A 4,745-nucleotide genomic window follows, 5' to 3' on the forward strand; every position below is an offset into this window, starting at 1 on the left:
AATTTTAATTTTCAAATAACACCACAAGTTTCCAATGGGGTTCAAGTCAGGTGACTGGCTTGGCCATTCTAATAATTTTATATTGTGATCGACAATCCATTTTTTGGTAGACTTCACCGTGTGCTTTTAGGGTCGTTATCCTGTTGTAAAATTCACCCTTCACAAAGATGGAGCTTTTCTACAGAGTCTCATGAATTATTGTTCAAAATATTTTGGTACATCTCTGCATTCATTCAACCATCTATCACGTGTAAATTGCCAGTGCCATTTGCAGAGAAACACCCCCACACCATGATGTTGCTACATCCAAACATTACGGTAGGAATTGTGTTTTTGGGCAAATAGGCAGTACCATCTTTCCTCCAAACATGGCTACATGAATTTTCCCAGAATGTATCAGATTTATCTTTATGTTCATAAACAAATTTTAAACGGGCATCTCTATGCCTTTTAGTCGACAGCGGAGTTTTTCTAGGAGAGCGTGACTTCAGTTCATTCCTATGAAGTTCATTGCTTGTTTGTAGTGTAACACTAGTCCCTGAAGCTAACAAATCTTCTTGCAACTCCTTTCTGATGATCATTGCGTTTTTTTTTTTGTCTTTTTTCGATTCTTCGCTTCATTTTCCTTAAAGATCTAGGGGAAATCTTGCGTGGTGCACCGGATCTTATTCTGTTTTCAACAGTTCCCGATTTTTTATATCTTTGAATAAATGAAGATATGGTAGAAAATGGAATACAAAGGGTCTCTGATATTTTCTTGTAACTTTTACCTGCTTTCCACTGTTCAATAATTAAGTTTTCCACTGAATCTGTGAGTTCTTTACTTTTCACCATTATTACGACACTACTTTATGTTGTCTCAGTGCTGAATGAAGAAGCTAGCGTTTTGACACTTAAAAATGACCACTGATAAGATTATTGGAACAAGCGAGAAAGTTCTAGTAAAAAAAAAAATTATTTTAATAGTATTTTGTGGCATAGAAAATCATAAATTTATTCTATACGAATACTTTTTTCAGCCCTAAATATTTATAATTGTATATAAATCCATTAGTTACTATAATTTATTAGTTTCTTTTGCATATTCTTAGTTTATGCATGTGTATGCAAATATAGTATTGGTATATCTCATTTATGTTCATTAGAAATTAAGTAAATAACGAATTTTGACATGTACGAATATTTATTCCCTCCCTCCCACTGTTTACATACATATATATGTATATATATATGTATATATATATATATATATATATATATATATATATATATATATATATATATATATATATATATATATATATAGACTCAGGCGTGGCTTGCTTACCAACCATATGGTCCCGGGTTCAGTCCCACTGCGTGCTATCTTGAGTAAGCGTCTTCTACTAAAGCCTCGCGCCGACCAAAGACTTGTGAGTGGATTTTGGTTGACGGAAACTGAAAGACGCCCGTCATATATATGTGTGCGTATGTGTGTGTGTCTGTCTGTGCTTGTCCTCCACCATCGCTTGACAACCGATGCTGGTGTGTTTACGTTTTCGTAACATAGCGGTTGAGCAAAAGGTAACGATAGAATAAGTACTAAGTTCACAAAGAATAAGTCCTGGGGCCGACTTGTTCGACTAAAGGCAGTGCTCCTGCATGGCCGCAGTCAAATGACTGAAACCAATAAAAGAATACGACCGGTTTATTTCAGTTTCCGTCTACTAAATCCACTCACAAGGCTTTGGACGGCCCGAGGATAGAGCAGAAGACACTTGCCGCGCAGTGGGACAGTGGGACTGAAAGCGGAATCATGTGGTTGTGAAGCAAGCTTCTTACCAAACAGATATATATATATATATATATATATATATATATATATATATATATATATATATATATATATATATATATATATATATATATATATATATATATATATATATATATATATATATATATATATATATATATATATATATATATGGACTTCTCAGTTTGCATCTAGCAATTCAGTCACACTACATTGGTCAATGAGAGTTTACAGTTAACACCTCTATAAGTTGCCTCGTAGAGCAAACGAATCCGAATTCAAATCGTTGCAAAGCGAAATTCCAAAATACACCACCTTGCCTGCATCTATATATTCTCTCTCGCTCTCTCTCTCTCTCTCCCTTTATATACCTCTATTTCTCTTTCTTGCTCTCTCTCTCACACAGACGTACATGCAGATACACATACACACGTGCATCTATATAAATACATACTGTATAATATTATACAGATTATATATGTACAACACTAGATATATATTATACACATATTCATATAAATATATAGAGACTTTATGTAAATATATTTGTGATATATATTTTATATGAATTTATGTTATATATATATATATGTATATATATATATCAGTGGCGACTCCAGCACTCGGGTTGTTCGGGCTTAGCCCGAGTATGAATTTAATAAAGTGAACGTGTATTTTCGAGCTGATTTAATTTCTACCAATACTGACTTCAAGTATGTAATTTCAGCTAATAACTCGGGCTTCTTTTACGGATCTTGGTCGCAGGTAATTTATTTTCGTTCTGCGTCTGGCAGTCGTCTTAGAGGTGCCCTGTGTCAAAAAATATCATTCGTAGCAGACATTCTCTTGACACCGTTCACACGAGCCTGACTCGGGCTCAGAAGTTACAGCCCGTGTTGTTATCTTTAATCGTAAAAATTAAATGTAATCAAAATTCAATGCTTTCTTGAAACAATAAATTTCCATAGAGGTTAGGGTTTAAATTTTAATCTATGAAAAGTTTCCGTTCAATAATACTCTTAATGGAACGAAAATGTATGCAGCAACTCGGGCTAGTACGAACGATCCTGGTAGGTGTAAAATACTAACTGGCATCTCTTGTCAACAGTACAAGCGGTAGTCAGACCGTTAATGTTTGTTGAGTATTACACTGTCGTTATTTAATTGCTATTATTCTGTACGTTTGTGTGCAAAGATCAGTTGTGTTTTGCAGGTTTGCTTTATTTTTACCCTTAACATAGAAATGGAGAAAGATATAGTGCTAGATATAAAAATTAAGCCATCTGGGGCTGCAAGTATTGCGGAAAAACGTGAAATTCTTCGAGCAGGCATGTGTCTTGTGCGAGATCTGTGATAAGCCCGAATGACGCTGATGGCCTGGGGTCGCCTCTGATATATATTCAGGGGTTGGACAAAATAATGGAAACACCCAGCATCATAGCATCATAATTTTGAAATATCTATAAAACCGTCAAAAGCTTGTTTACTTTTATGTTGTTGTTTTTTTTATCTATTATTAGTGTTACTTAATTTGTTTTGCTAAAATTGCTGTTTCTTTTCAGATATCATCAGAAAAAGTCAATTAAAATTCATTAAAATGACAGATTTATCGAACTTTCAAAGCGATCAAATTGTTGGTGCTCGTAATGCAGGTGCTAGCGTAATGAAAACAGCCGAAATGTTTGATGTATCAAGAAGTACTGTCTCAAAAGTAATAATAGCTTTTCAGAATGAGAAAACAACCTCTTCGTTGAAACAAAACTCTGGAAGAAAACCAAAACTTTCAGATAGGGACCGTCGAACTCTTACGCAAATTGTTACAAAGGATCACAAGAGTGCAGCTCCCAAAGTTACTACAGAGCTTAATGACCACATCGAGAACCAAGATCCATAAAAACTGTTAGCCGGGGGCTGCATAAAGCCGGATTTCTCGAGAGAGCTGCAAACAGAAACCACTACTTTCAAAAACAAAAGCTGCAAAGCGTTTGGAGTGGAGTAAAAACCTACAGAATTGGTCCCTAAAACAGTGAAAGAATGTTATTTTCTCGGACGAGTCATCTTTCACTTTATTTCCGACCACCGGCCGAGTATACGTGTGGAGACAGCCAAAAGAAGCATTTGATCCTGACTACCTTCTTCCAACTGTTAAACATGGAGGAGGATCTGTGATAATCTCGGGTGCGCTATATCTTAGAAATCCGCCGGTCCAATGGTTTCCCTGTAGCAGAATTAATAGTCAAGACTATTTAAGCATTTTATCTGATCAAATTTATCCTATGGTTGCGGAACTATTTCCGGAGGGAAACGCAATCTTTCAGGATGATAATGCACCAATTCACACCGCTAAAGTTGTTATTGAATGGCACGAGGAGCATTCTAGTGAAGTTGAACATCTTATCTGGCTACCACAGTCCTCAGATCTTAATATTATTGAACATTTATGGTACATTTTAGAAAAACAAGTGAGGAGTCGATATCCTCCACCATTATCACTACAAGAACTGGTGACTGTTTTAGCTGAAGAATGTACAAAAATTCCTTTGGAAAGAGTTCAAACTTTGTACGAGTCCATACCTCATAGAATTCAAGCTGTAATTACTGTCAAAGCAGTCCTACCCTATATTAAAATAAATTTGTTTGAAATTTTAAGGTGTTTCCATTATTTTGTCCAACTCTTATATATGTATATAAATGAAACAAAAACGCAATAGAGGCCATTAAAACGTTCAGACAGATAGACGACACAAAGGCGGACAAGAGAAACAACAACAATTAGACAGGCAAAAAAAAAACAGTCATTTTGGGCTTTCTTTCTTCAGTCAAATACCAGAAGTCACGACCATTTCGGACAGTTACAAGTATGTACATACAGCATATATAAATATATAACATATATATACACACACACACATATATATATATATACACACACACATATATATATATACAC

General features: G+C 35.1%; 1 protein-coding gene across 1 annotated transcript in view; it reads left to right on the forward strand.

Moving 5' to 3' along the window:
* LOC106874647 (uncharacterized) overlaps positions 1-4,444 on the forward strand; it is a 28,004-nt gene extending 23,560 nt beyond the window's left edge. The window contains exon 2 of the mRNA XM_052973205.2: positions 3,358-4,444. The gene's annotated coding sequence lies outside the window, so the exon portion shown is untranslated. The remainder of the gene's footprint in view (positions 1-3,357) is intronic.
* The last annotated feature ends 301 nt before the right edge of the window (positions 4,445-4,745 follow it).

This window comes from Octopus bimaculoides, chromosome 15 (assembly GCF_046866305.1).
Source record: "Octopus bimaculoides isolate indiv1 chromosome 15, ASM4686630v1, whole genome shotgun sequence".
NCBI lineage: Eukaryota > Metazoa > Mollusca > Cephalopoda > Octopoda > Octopodidae > Octopus > Octopus bimaculoides.